Source organism: Heterocephalus glaber, unplaced genomic scaffold (genome assembly GCF_053883595.1).
Source record: "Heterocephalus glaber isolate CG9 unplaced genomic scaffold, H.glaber_assembly_v1.0 deba00000071, whole genome shotgun sequence".
Taxonomy (NCBI): domain Eukaryota; kingdom Metazoa; phylum Chordata; class Mammalia; order Rodentia; family Bathyergidae; genus Heterocephalus; species Heterocephalus glaber.
The window spans coordinates 1,063,861-1,078,100 of record NW_028258137.1 but is presented as its reverse complement, the minus strand read 5'-3'; the positions used below and the strand labels follow the sequence as shown (position 1 = coordinate 1,078,100).

Sequence of the window (14,240 nt, the reverse complement as noted above, 5' to 3'; positions counted from 1 at the left end):
CCCACAGGGCGCTGCGGGTGGGCGTGGGCATAGTGCTCATCACAATCTGCTCCCGCAGACCCCGGGTCCTGAACAGTGAGGGCCGGAGTGGGCGTCACAGCCAAGCAGGCCAAGCCCCGTGGGGACCAGATGGCACCTGTCAGGCCCTGGGCGGCCACGAAGCCTCACCAGGGCTGGAATGCTGGCATGGGGAGAGAAGGCCCAGGAGAGTGGAGTCCAGCCCACTCCCGAGCCCACAGAGAAACCGAGGCCAGGGGAGGACAGGGCTCCGGGCTACTCAGCTCGAAGGCTGGGAGCTCTGCACAGGTGGATGCGTGTGGCGGGTCCCATGGGAACAGAGGCGGGGACAGAGCCGCAGAGGCCCGGCAGGGCGATGGGGCCTGCGGGAGGACGCCTGAGAGCAGGCCAGGGCTTCAGCGCTATCAGTGGTCTGTCATGGAGTCTTCTTTTTGAGGTTTCTTTTATGATCCTTTAAAGACGTGACGCTGTTCTCAACTGGCAGGGCTTGCGCAGTGACCTGGGGTCCTGATGACCCCTGGCCCACTGTCCAGCCCCCTCCTGAGGAGCACAGGACGGGGATGCCCAGCAGGGTGTGGGGGACCTTGCTGAGGACCCTACTGCCCACTGGACACACAGGACACAGGAGCCGGGGCTGCCCTCCACACATCCCCCACCCCGGGGTCTTGTCGGATCCCTGCCCAGGCCTGCCCCAACCACAAGGCCCCAGGCAGGGCCGGGGCAGGAGGCTGTGCACCGTGGCAAACACGAGCCCTTCGTGACCTGGACTCAGCTGCAGGACCTGCATTACCACCTCCCTGTTGGGGAGCCCAGGGCAGGGGAGCCAGCACCCAGCTCCAGGCAAGGCTGGCAGAGAGGGCAGCTATGAGCCCTGCCGTGGGGCCCGGGCCTGGCAGCAGCCACCTGTGTTCCTCAGGCCCTGATCTCTGGAAGTCCCCACATTGCTGCCGAGGGCACCCTCTCTGGCCTGAGAGTGGATGGCCATGCAAGCCCGTGGCCCCGGGCACAGCACGGAGCAGAGCAGGGTGCCCCAGCCACCTCAGCCCCGTGCCCCAGTCCTCAGTAGCAGGGGGAGCCAGGAGACCCAGGGAAAGAGTCAGCTGAAAAAGCACCATAAAGCAGGATTTCACTTCTGTTTTTTGCACCATGAACAGAGGAAAGAATGGTGAGCCCAAGGCTTAGGAGGTTAATGCATTTAAGGAGGAAAATATTTTCTTCCCAATACACTTAGACGGAGGCAGTGGAGGGCGCGGGCCTGTCAGTCTGGCCCCATCGGGGCTGAGTCTGGGCCACACGCCAGGCCTTCGCAGCACCGGCCGCCTCCCCCCACGCCATCCCCCAACTTCCTTCCACATCCCTTGTCCTCCGGATGCGTAGCTCCGTGGTGGGGCAGGACAACCAGGTGGTGGGGGGCACTCTCATGGCCCTCTGGGAAGAGCATTCGGTGCTCCGGGTAGATGAGGCTGTCTGTCCCACAGGCTCAGAGACGGGCTCAGAATCCCTGGGGCGCTCAGCAAGGAGTCAGGCCTGGGACAGAAGCTTCAGTCTCCTTTGAGCTGGAGAGACCCCAGGGCCAAATGTCCTGCCAGAGCCCTCAATGCCACTGTTACAGCTAGTGTCTAGATGTCCCCCGAAGCCTCATGTGCTCACAGCTGGGGCTTTTGTAGGTGGCTGGATCTAGGGCAGTGATGGTGAACCTTTTAGAGACCACTCCCCAAGCTGCAGCACAAAACCCACTTACTTATTACAGTGCCAACACTGCAATTAAACCTGGAAACTGAAGTTTTAGTCTAGAAAAAACAATTCATACATTAACATCTTTTGTCTTCAAAAGCACAGTGATGGAGCTTTCAGTGATACAAACAGCCTGCTGTGGCACACATGCCATAGCTTTGCCACCACTGATCGAGGGTGTAAGATACTGAATTATGGATGTGTGATAACTAAAACCATTGATTGGTTTAGCATAGTTCTGGATGTGGATAATGGGAAGCCCCTCCCTGGGTGTGGGTGGCCTCAACAAATAGGCTTGGAGCCTGAATGGAAGAAAAGGGAAAGGAAGGCTCATTTCTTCCTGCCTACCCTGCCAAGGACTGTTTCTCCCCTGCCAGCCCCTCTGCCATGCTGCCCCACCTTGGAGCCAGCCAACTATGGACTGAAACCTCTACAGATTCTGAACTGAAATAAACATTTCCTCCTTTAATTTGTGAGTATTTTGTCCCAGCAACAAGGAAGTAACTGGGCCGGGGATGTAGCTCAGTGGCACAGTGCCTGCTTAGCAAGTGCAAGGTCCTGAGTTCAGTCCCCAGTACCACAAAAACAAACCAACAAACAAGGAAGTAACTAAGACAGCCTCACAGTACCCTCCATGCTGCCCAAGGCAGACATCATTAATCCATCAGCTCCCGCCACTGGACCTGGACAGAGCCTCGGGTCCTCTCATCCCCGCCATCCAGCAGCCAGCACAGTGGGAATTGGCTCCAGACGGGGCTGTTCTCCTCCATGGGCCTCCATGAGGACACCTCTGCGATGGTCCTGCACCACTACTGATCCAAGAGAAGACACAGGATGCCAGCAATGGGGCCGCTGATGGGGCTATGTGGGAGCCCTCATGCCATCTCTGCCACTTTTCTGTAAATGGGGCCCTGCTCTGAAGTCAAGAGTTTAAGAGCCACAGGGCTTGGTAGTGTCCCCTCCACCTGGGGCCCACACTGCACTCACTGCCTGTCATCCGTCCCTCAGGTTCCAGGTCCACAGTCACAGTACCTTGGGCTGTGTCCACTGACCCTCACCTCACCGCAGAGCCCCAAGGTGCAAGAGCAGTGATCCCAGTGATCAGATTTGCCGCAGGGAAACCAGAACTTGCTGCCTTTCAGTGAAGAGGCAATATTTCTCAACTTGTAGGGAAAGAACAAAGTTGAATGCCAAGGTCCTTAAGATCTGGGGTCAGAACAAACCCCCCGGAAAAGTGAAGGAGGAGGAAGGAGTCTGTGCTCCATCTGCTGTCGCATCTCAAACTGTCACAGCTTCAGCCACAGCGCCAGGGAAGGGCTGTTACCACGGAAAGGCATTAAGTGTGTGCAGCTATCGGAGCAAACAGCACTACAGTTTCGGCACTGCACACTCAGGCCTGCCGGTGGGCGGGAGGACACAGAAGGCCTCCGCAGAGTCCACCTGCCCTCTCCTCCCCAGCCCCTCCTTCCTTCCTCCAACTTTACGGACCTCCTCAGTCAACCACCCACCTCATTTAGTGCATTGGTCACTCAGTGAGGACTTGTATGAAGCGCGTACATTACAATACTGAGAACAAAGAAATGCTCAAAGGAAACTGCAGCTGGATGACTTTGCTTTTATTTGCATAACTCTTAGATGTAGTACTGTAACAAACAACAGAACATAGAACTACAGTACTGTGCGCTGTGCAGTACAATCAGCAAAAATCACAGTAACATACAAACAAGGCGAACTGTACAAAGAAACACACTGAGGCTCTGTAAACAAGATGTATAGAACAGTACCAAAAAAAAAAAAGGATGAGAAGTCCAAACAGTCGTTAAACAAGTAGATTGTTAAAGGAGGAAAGTCCGTACTGGAGTTTGAGCTGCATTAGTCAGCTACTGCTTTGTAATAAGTAGCCACCTGGCTCAGGCTACACGGGGATAAATGTGTTTCTCGCCCTGCTGAGCTGGACTGGGTCTGCTCTGGTCCATGCTCAGCTGAGCCGGCTGCAGGCCTTGGGCTCACACCAGTGGCTCACACCTGTGGGATCACACCATGGGCTCACACCAGCTGTGTCCCACTGACTCTCGGGCCTGGTCCCAAAGCTGCCCGGGGCCTGCTCCTCTCCTGGAGGATTCAGGGGAAGACAGCTGCCAAGTGTTCTGCTCAGGCTCAGGTGGTCCGGGGCCCCAGGCACCTGGGTGGGATGGGTGGGGCTGAGAGAGGGAACAACTGCGGCCCAGGGCCATTTGCGTGTGACATGGGCCCATCACGGCCCTCCCAGCCTCAGGCCCCACCTGGAGCTGAGTTCCAGGCAGGCTGCTCCTGCCACCTGGGCCCAATCAAGGCATTTCCATGCTCCATGCAATGCTCAGGGAACGTGCCAGACCCCGCCACCGCACAGCCTCTTCCCTCTCCCGCACGCTGGCCAGCAAGGTCCTGGGCGGTAGATGTGGCTGGCCTCTCAGAGGACACCCCGCCCGCAGACCGCCCAGGTGACCCACGACACCTCCCCTGTCCTGGCCCTTGTTCCTGCCCGCCCATTCACCCTGTCCCGCTGTGCCCGCTCCCATATCCTCTAGCGACCTGGCCGAGGCCCTGGAGGCTGCACAGGAAAATGGCGCATCTGTTCCCATTATTCTTGGCCCAGGCTGCAGCATGAGGGGCGGGGTTTTGGAGCAGCTTCCTGAAAGCACTCGCTCGGATTTCTGGCTAAAGTGCTGAACTTAGCAGCCGAGAACATTAAAGAAGAATTTTTATTCCGTTTCTACTCTTTCTTCAGCGGTGCCTGGCAGACGTCTCTGGGGACAGGAGTTCCTGGCTCCACCGCAGCCCTGTGCTCTGGCTTCCTTAGGGAAGGGGACGCCTGCCGAGGGGCTGGGCCAGGGCAGCGCCAGCCTCTGGGGCAAGTTTCAGGGGCCGGGAGGGGAGGGACCCTCGTGCCCATGGCCTCTAGAGCACAGGCACCTCTCGGGTCAGAGCCCTCTCGGTGGCTGCCAGGCTCACAGTCCTTTGAGCCCAGAACGGGCTGTGCCCCTGCTGCAGAAGAAAGGGCAAGGTGGGCAGCCAACACCATGCATGCCGCCACCACCACAGCTCCAGACCAGGACTTGCCTGGTCCCCAGAACCACAGCCTGCCCTGCGGGAGTTCACGGGGCAGCAAGCAGGAGAAAGGAGCCCCCGTAAGGCCCTCGGGCTGGACAGGGCACAGGCCCTTCCAGTGCCCCGCTGGGCGACACGGGCCTGTCTGCACTCTGCACCCTGCCAGCAGTCCTCCCTGCCGTCCACCCTTCCCGTTGCCAGCTGGACAGCCTGCAGGAGCCAGGCAGGCCGGAAGCATGACCGCGGTGCCCCTGAGTGTTTCTGCGTCCCAGGGAAGCTGAGCACGTCTTCCTGTCCCCCATCTCTGTGCGCTTCCTCGGGCTGCCCGGACAAAGGGACTCAGAGCGGCAGGAATGTGTTTTCTCCCCATCTGCAGGCAGAAGTCCAGCTGAGCTGTGGGCAGGGCTAACCCCTGGGCTGCCTGCCCACCTCCCGGGACCCCAGCACCTCAGGGATCCCAGGTGGGGCAGCCATCAGGGCCTCGTGATGGTGCAGTTTGGGGTCCAGGACCTGGCGTGGATCCGGGGAACCTCCCTAGGCTGTGCCACCCCCCGGGACCCCAGCTCTCCTGCCACTGCCTGGGGAAGGTCACATCAGGCCCCAGCGGCCCCAGCATCGCCACATGTGCATGTGTGTTTCACATGTGTCCAACACCAGCATGATCATGTGTGTTTTGTGTGTGTACAAAGGTCTCTGTCCTAGCCCCAGGACCCTGCCAAGCCAGAGAACAGCCCAGGGTGTCAGCCCCCACCCCAGGCACGGGGCCCAGGCAAGCACAGCCTCTGATCCATTTCCATTGCTTCACTTGGAAAGGTCTGCAGACCACACCACTGTGCCAGGAGGCCGAGGGTCCCAGCCATGTGGAAAAAGGGCGTGAGCAGCTACACATCCCGCGCTGGCCAGGAGCTCGGGCCCAGAGACCCGGAGCCAGCAAGCAGCACCCGCCACCGACAGAGATGGGACAAGGCCAGACGACGGTGGACAGATGGGGCTGTGCAGAGGCCACGGCCGAGCTCCCCACGCAGCAGCTGACAGCCCACACACGTGTGCACAGTACACACAGAGCAGGTGTGCACCACGCGTGGCAACACCACACCTCACACATGCACACACATATGCACCCTGCCTACGTGCACACCTACACAGTGCACTCCACACCTGCTACACATACACACACACGTGCTGCACACATCGCACAGTACACACCACACACACCCCTTGAGGGGACCCCAGTGTGGCCTGAGGTCAGCAGGTGAGCTCTGCACAGCCTCGGGGGGCAAACTCCACATGTGAATGTCCCCTCCACCCGCACCCAGAGCTGCCCAAGTTTCCACAGGTGAAGGAGGCGCAGCTCCCCCACACCTGGCCTCAGAGATGCCACGGCTGATGGTGGCCTCCCACCTGGACCCTCCTGCCACGACCCCTCTCCCACCCTGTTGCCCCCTGACACTGCCCTGTGGCACGATCTGTACAGCTCCAGCCATGCAAGGACCTGGACAGGGCCCGATCTCAGCCCCATACAGGCCATGTCCCAAATCAGGGCCTGGGTGCTACCTGGCAATGCCTGCCGCCCTCAGCCAGGCCTGGGAAGACCAGGCACTCCTCCCTGATGGCTACGGGTGCCTGAGAGGGTCACCTTTCCACCATGGGCCTCAGTTTCCCCGTCCATGAGGCCGCCAGGACCTAACAAGCGGGGAGGCTGGGCAGCCTGTGGTCAGTAGAATGACGGCCCCACAGACACCTGCGCCCTCATCCCAGGAGCAGCGGCTCTGTCTGCATCCATGCAAAGGCATGGATCATGAGGTGGGGACCATCCAGGCACGCACAGTCCTCACCAAGGTCCTCCACGCCGAGAGGACCCCTGGATCCACGGGAGGTGCAGGGACACGTGGCATCCCAGGCGCTGGGCACAGGCTCTGAAGATGGAGGGCGCAGCCTAGGGTTGCGGCAGCTGCTGGAAGCCAGAAAGGGCCCAGAGCCTCAGAGGAACCAGCCTGCTTCAGCTTGCATGGCAACAGGCCCTGAGTGACCGGGACTACCTGGAGCCAGGACAGCGGCCTGTGTGCGAGTCCATGTGGGAGCAACTCGCTGCGCCCTGGCCCCTCACACACCTGGCACAGCTGTGACCTTGGGCCGGCATCATGACCTTGCCCGGCGTGGCTTCTAGATGTCATCAGCAGATGAGGGTCGGGGGTTCTGTGAGGCCAGGAGCTCAGGGGAGGGGTGACCAGTGTGGAAGGCCTGTTGCCACCTCTGTCCTCGGCCCACATGGCCATCAGGTGGGGTCCACTGCCAGCCTCAGGTTGCAGCATCCCCAGCCACCCGGGAAAGGGGACGCTGCATGCAGGAACTTTCTGAGACCTCTCTCTGCCCTCCGGCTCCACTTGGCTCCTCTTGGACCCTTGCAGTGTTGTTGACAAAATTCAGATCACAACAGCAGCCTCAGAAAGGCCTCAAACCCAGGAGCTGGAGACAGGCTAGAGTCGGGCCAGAGGGGCCTGTGATGTCCTGGCTTTTCCCGGGAAGGGTCAGAGGTGGCAGCGACACCAAGTCACCATATACGAGGCCAGCATCTGTCCCCTCTCCCCTGTCACAGACAGCCACAGTGGGTTTCAGAATCAGGTCATCTGATGAACCATGGATCTACACCGAGTGTGCATCTGGTGGCTCAGTGTGTGACAACAGAGCTTTGTTCCATGGAGCGCTGGCCACGCTGTGACACAGTGGGCCTGGAGGACCCAGAGCAGATGAGAGAAGCCACGTGTTCTGCAATGCGTCTCCAGGACAGGCGGCTCCAGAGCTGGGGCAGAAGGGCGGTTGCAGGGTCAGGGACAAGCGAGGAGTGGCCACTGAATGGGCACAGCCTTCCATTCTGGGTGATTGAAGAAAACCCCGTGGCCACGTGGAGGCAGCGGCTGCGTGGCTCTGCGCGTGTGTCTCACAGATGGGGCTCACACTGACCTTAGGAGCAACCACACGAAATAGTTTTAGTGCAGGAGGCTGCAGCTGGGACCATGGGAAGGAGGCGCACAGGCCTGACACCCGTGCCACACGAGGTGCACAAACTCCAGCGGTGGCATGCACCACAGGGTGGACCAGCGCCGCAGCTTGCTGCTCACCTAGTGGCCAGGCTGCGCGTGAGCTCCTTGCACACTGGCCTCAGTTTCCCTGAGTGCAGAGGTGAGGAGCACAGGACTGACTTCACAGTCATGGAGAGACGGACAAGGGCCCCCAGGCTCGCAGCAGCCCCCAGACCTTCTCCACTCCGGCCCCCAGGGCCCAGGGCCCCCAGTGAGACAGCTCCTGAGCTCTTGTCCACCGAAGGCTGCGAGCCAAGACACAGGGAGGACACCCACACAGATACAGACGGGCCAACGTGGGCCCGCGGCTGCCACAGCCCCACAGCTCCCTGAGTCCAGGCTGGCGCGATGGGGCTGGAGCAGAGACGCAGCGGGCAGGCTTGGCTCCCTGTCTCACCGCCCGCAGCCTCCGGAGCCCTGGCTCTAGAGAGTGTGTCCTGACCTGGGAAACAGGAAGCGATGGGTGCCTCAGACCCCGGCCCAGCACAGCCCCTGCCACTGACCCCAAGTGTGGCATCGCCCCCTGTGGCCGGGTGGGCTGCTGAGGATGGGGGCCCAGGACTCAGGGCATTGCTCAGGGCAGCCGGGTCACAACCCCGGGCAGGAGTGTCAGGAGTGGATGGCGTCCCCAGACCCTGGGGGAAGCCAGGGATCCAGCTGCAAACTCGCACTCTGACCCCACCAGGTGGCTCCCAGAGCTGCCTCGATGATCAGTGCATCTGGCTGACCCAGGGCCACAGGGACAGCACAGCACCCAGACTGTGGGTCCCGCACTGAAGGGGAAGAGCCGAGGCGCGCAGGGTCTCAAAGCGTGGTCCCATGCTCATCCTCCCCCGGCTACAAGTCAGCCCGGGCCCCCAGTCCTCCTTGTGTCCTGTGTGTCCCCACAAAGCCAGCCCAACCACTCCCCAGCCCAGCGCTGTGCCGGGCGGGAGCTCTGAGGACTCACCCCACCCCGGGGGAGCCGCAGATCAGAGGTCAGATCCCAGCCCTGTCTCCCTGCGCCACCCTGTACCCTGGGGGCTTCTCCCCTGGAGACGAGCAGCTGCACCCCACCCATGGGATGTGGAAGGTGCGGGCGGGACCCAGAGGCTCAGCCTGGTCCGGGAGGGGCTGCTTCTCCTAAAGCATGAGCACGGGTCCCAGTGCACACCTGTGTATGTCCAGCTCCCGGAGATGGGCAGGAGGCACAGAGGGAGGCGGACAGGGTGGGTCCCAGCTCTCCTGCTGAGAGCTGCACAACCCAGAGGAGCTTCTGCAGAAGCGTCTGGAACCCCCGTGTGCTGTGCTGCCAGGAGGGGGCGTGGCTGTTCTCAGTGCCCCACTCGGCTCCAGCCTCTGCACCGCCCCGGCTGCTCCGGCCGGGGTGGCCCGGGTGTGAGGGCATCCGGGTCACCATGACCTGGCTCTCCTGCCCCTGCTCGCCGACCAAAATGCCTGGCTGTGCCTTGGGGAAGGGTGACCCGGTGCAGGTTTCGAGGTCCAAACGTTACAGAGCTTTGACCCCACCAGGGTTAGGGCCAGCTGTCACCACCCTGAGCCCAGCCCCCCCCCCCGCACTGTGCAGACGCGTTTCATCCCCACCCCAGGGGGACGTCCAGTCCCTGACCGGAAACCCTGGGCTGAGCCTGCAAAGCAGGAGAAGTGCACCCAGGCTCAGGTCCACACCCGAGGCCTCTGTGAACCTGACTGTGACATTACCACTGGGCCCAGAGAAGCAAGGTGACTTGCCCAAGGTCACACAGCAATGGCTAGCCTCAATCCCCCCACACACAACTTGGCTGCCTCCCCAGAAGTGGGAGCGGGAGGCAGAGCCCTGTCCCCCACCCGCCAACGACTCCCCGGGAAGGAGCAAGGAGCTACCTTCCGCTGCAGGTCTTCGGTCTCTGTGCTCATTTTCGGGCTTGGCTGGGACCCTGTGCGTCCAGGCAGGTAGGCCAGGTCTGTTCGCAGGTGGGGAGGGGCCAGTGGAGTCCCCTGCGGGTCACTGCCACCCTCCCTGCTCTAGAGCCCTGGATGCAGCCGCCCCGCCCGGCAGACCTGGTTTCAGACCTCCTGAAGGAGGCGGAGGAGCACAGTGCCAAGGCCACACCTGGGCCACGCCCACCACATCCCCAGGCTACTCCCAGCCAATGACAAGGCTCTCTGGGGAAGGAGGCCACGCCCTCCTGCAGAGGGGCTCCGCCTCCCCCACGGGCGGCCACCGGACCGTTTTGAGGTCCTCCTCCCTCCTCCTGGGCGTGGGGTGGGGCTGTGACTGTCCAGAAAGGCCTAGCTGGCGGCTCAGGTCCCTCCGCGAGCACGGCTATGGCAGAGGACAGCGGTGGGTCAGTTCTGTGTAATATAAGCGGCAGATTCTTCTCTGCTCTCCAATTATGCAGAGGCCAGTCCTAAAATAATATTGAGTTTCCTCTCCCATAATTTGGAGGGAGGACGCGCGCCAGGGATCCAGCTGGAGGGACGCTTCCATCTGCGGGCACACGGGGCTGCTGCGACTCCTGGCGTGGGGATAGAATGGCAGTCTTTTTACCCCGGAGCCACGTTGGCCTGGTCCGGCTCCTTGCTCACCAGCATGGAGGCCACTCGGGGTGCTCCGGTTCCATCTTTTAATAAATACATCTATTTGAAATTAGTCCATTCATTGCACTGTACAGGATTCCAGATCAGGCCACGAGCCCCCAGCCAGAGCCCACGACAGCTGGGCCACCAGCCGCGTCTCAGCCCATCAAGGTGCCCCCCGGGGCGCATGGTGCCTGTGTACAGCGGTGGTCACTTCGACCTGGGGCTCGGCACGGAGGATGCTCATACTACAGCCTTCTTTTCCCTAGTTGCTGTGCTGATTTCAAAAAGCCCTTACCTGTTTAACACGCACATCTGCTGAAGTCCCAAAGCTTATAAAGGGTGAAGGCTTATTCTGGCTCACAGTTTTGAAGAAGGCAGTCCATGGCCAGGTGGAACCATTGCTTTGGGGCTCTGGGGATGATGAGGGCATCTGTGATGGACTAAAACTGGTCACCTCATGGTGAGGAAGAGAGAGAGAGAGAGAGAGAGAGAGAGAGAAGGAAGAAGGGGCTGGGCTCCACTGTCATGGGCAAGGGCAGCCCCATGACCCCAGGCCTCCCATGAGGCCCCACATTGCTGAGCTGTGGGCCAAGCCTTTGACATGCGGCCCTTGGGGGACATCCTGATCCCAGCAGTGGCTGCAGACTCCCAACGTACAGTCAGCAAACAGACCTGTGGGGTGGGATGAGCACTCGGGGACAGACTCCCTCCCACATGGTCACTTGCTTCTCAGCAAAAGTGCCAAAGCACCCAGTGGAACAACTCTTCGACCAGTGGCACCGGCAACAGCATCACTGGTGTCCACACACCCCAGGGTAAATGCAGGCTGGACCACAGCCACGTGCTAGAAGAAATCAAGATAAAAATTGTCACCATTTAGGGACAAAGTCCCTTAGCACATAAAAAGAATAAGAAAAGTATTTATAAATTAGACTTCGGTACAGTAAAAAAGGGATGCTTCTGAAGTCATTTCGGTTGTTGTTTTGGTTTGGTTTGGCTTTTTGACCCAGGGTCTCACTATGCTTCTTTTTTTTTTTTTACCGGGGATCAAACTCGGGTCCTTGCGCTTGCGCAGCAGGCGATGAAACCACTGAACTAAATCCCCAGCCCAGGGTCTCACTATATAATTCAAGCTACCCTTGAATTCACTGTGTAGCCCAGGCTGGCCTCGAACTCAAAGTGATCCTCCTGCCTCAGCCTCCTGAGTGCTGAGATTACAGGCATGCACCACCACACCTGGCTCTGAAGTTGTTTTGACAAAGGGTGGGCATCCAGGGTGCACGAAGAACCACAGCAGATGTCTTTTGGGGAGGAAGAGGTTTGAACAAACAGTCATCACGCAGGAAAATACATGCACCCCAGTGAGAGCAGGACAAGAAGCCAGCGCCCCCACACCATGGGCCACACGAGGCTCTGTGCCTCGGTTTCCTACTTTCCCACCTCAGGCGACTCTGCCTGTTTTTGATGTTTTATAAACAGGACCTCACAGCATGTGCTTCTGGGCCACAGGCGGGACACAGATGGCCTGGTAAGGGGCCTGGGGACAGGCCCTTCTGCGTCGTGACAGGTTTGGTGTGTTTGTTGGTTCTTGTTGGTGGTGGCCGACAGAGGCTTCAGATTGGTGCACTTCATTCCACATGAAGAGAAACTCCAGAATCAAGACAGAAGTGGCCTCTCCTTGTTGGCCTCCACTTCACGGTGTGCACGGTGAAGCATTTGGAGCCACGTGGACCGATGTCTGCCACACAGGGGCTGAGGACTCGTGGGCACCCATCCCAAGCTCCCCACCTGCCAGCGTTTCCGAGATCCAACACTGGGGAGGGAGCAAAAGAAACAAAGACCCTGAGCCACACAGTTGAAGAGGACACGGCCAGGTGTTTTGCCACGGAAGACTGGTGCCTAGGAAGTCCACAGGGAGCAAGAGAAAGATGGATGTCACCTTGGCTAGGTGGGCCCCGCGCCAGCCCCGGGTGAGCACTCAACATCACCAGACAGCAGCGCTGCCTGAATCAGAACAAGTGCGGCTCCTGCCACACAATCCAGGACGGAAAACGGAGAACTACAAAGCGAGGGGAGCACAGGCACACCAAGTGTGGGTGCACTCACGTGCCCTGTGGAGACAGCGGGCTCCCAGACATAGGGGACATCTGCATGAAAGCTCCGGAGGGCTGAGAGTCCGAGCACCCAGGGCTGCACTGCCAAGATGGCCTGGAGCAGGCAGCGCCCATGTCAGCCGCACGGAGTGGACAGAGACATGGTCCCTCCCACGGGCATCGCTGCACACTCCAAGACCAGGTGGGTCCCTGTCCTGGGCCACCCGCAGCAAAGGGCAGCTAGCAGGAGGCTTGGGGTGGAGCAGAGGATGCTGGACCTGGCAAGGCTGGCGTGGTGGGAAGGTTTGCTCTGCAAAGATCTGAGCTGTGAGTGATCTGGCAGCACAGGACACACACTCAGCCTGCCGTGATCCTGCTCGGCCCGGGCGGCCACCTGCTTGGGTGGACCCCATGAAGGCTTCTGCTGCTCCACTGGCCCCCACAGTGCCGCCTCTGTCCTTGCTGCCCCAGGCCACACACTGTGACAGGCAGGCAGTACCATGGGCACAGAGTGGCTACTCGGGCAGCGAGGTAAGAGGTCCCTGCTAGGGCTAAACAGCACCAGGGACCTCGACCTGACCCGACTCGCTGTGCACAGGGGGACCACAGAACCCCCTCCTGGGCGTGCTTCAGTTTCCCTCTGGGCCCAGGAAAGTGTCCCGCAAGGTTCCGCCCTCCACAGCCCGTGGGGTGAGGGTAAACCTGAGGGGGAAGGTGCTGTGCTCCGCCCCATCCGCTCCAGTGGACTCCATGTCCTCATCGCCTGCCTCCCTCTGCCTCCTTGTCCACCCCTCGGCCTGAGTCACCACTTAATAACTAACACAGTTGGGAGACATTGAAAGCACGCTGCACATTTTTTCCGTGTGCAAAACGATGAATTAAATCATGATCTCTCACAAGCGCAGATGAGAAGCAAGAGAATTCAGCAGAGTTCAAAATACACTTGGCAGGCGGGCAGGCGGGCAGGCGGCCACTAACTCGGGCCACAGCCACGTGCGCCTCCGTGCAGACTCGACCACCATCCAGGCCGGCCTCCCGCTTTGCCCTGAGGATCGGTCCTCCTCAGTGTGTACTTTCTTCTGGACAGCGACAAGGCGGGTCGCCCCCAGGGGGTCAGCACGACACTGCCTTTCCTCCGCCAGGTCCCAGAACTGTGCCCACGTCTGCAGGGCAGGCTCTGTGCTCTCGGACTGCCTGTGTGGCAGCAGCATGTCCCTTGAGGGAGAGCTAAGGGTCTTGCCCAAGGTCACCCACATCTAGAGTGGTCAGGGCCTGGGATTTAGCTCAGTGGCACCGTGCCTGCCTTGCAAACATAAGGTCCTGAGTTCAATCCCCGGTACTAAAAAAAAAAAGAAAACAAACCCAGAGCAGTCAGCATCCACAGGGCACGTGAGAGCCCCGCCCTCGACCCTGACCTGTCCCGCCCTTGCCCAGGATCGCCAAGCTGTGAGTGTGATCACCAAGGACTGGGCTTGGGAGCTCACTGTCCCCAACCTCAGGTCTCTGAGGTTCTAGTCGCTGCAGACCAGAGGCTGTGACCCAGGCCTGGGCACTCCGCAAGCCCATCTCTCTGCCGCCCGGGGCTCTGCAGAGCCCATGCACCTGAGGCTGCTCTTGGTGCCCACCCTGCCGAGCTTGCTGGGACGCCAAGTGCCCAGTGTCCTCC

General features: G+C 60.3%; 1 long non-coding RNA gene across 1 annotated transcript in view; it reads right to left on the bottom strand.

Annotated features, from left to right (window-relative positions):
- Positions 1 to 443: 443 nt before the first annotated feature.
- Positions 444 to 14,240, bottom strand: part of LOC110348731 (uncharacterized) — a 37,507-nt gene continuing 23,710 nt past the window's right edge. Inside the window, exons 4-5 of the long non-coding RNA XR_002394218.2 lie at positions 9,783 to 13,913; positions 444 to 7,800 (exon numbers count right to left, since the gene is read on the bottom strand). This is a non-coding gene — a long non-coding RNA (uncharacterized LOC110348731). The remainder of the gene's footprint in view (positions 7,801 to 9,782; positions 13,914 to 14,240) is intronic.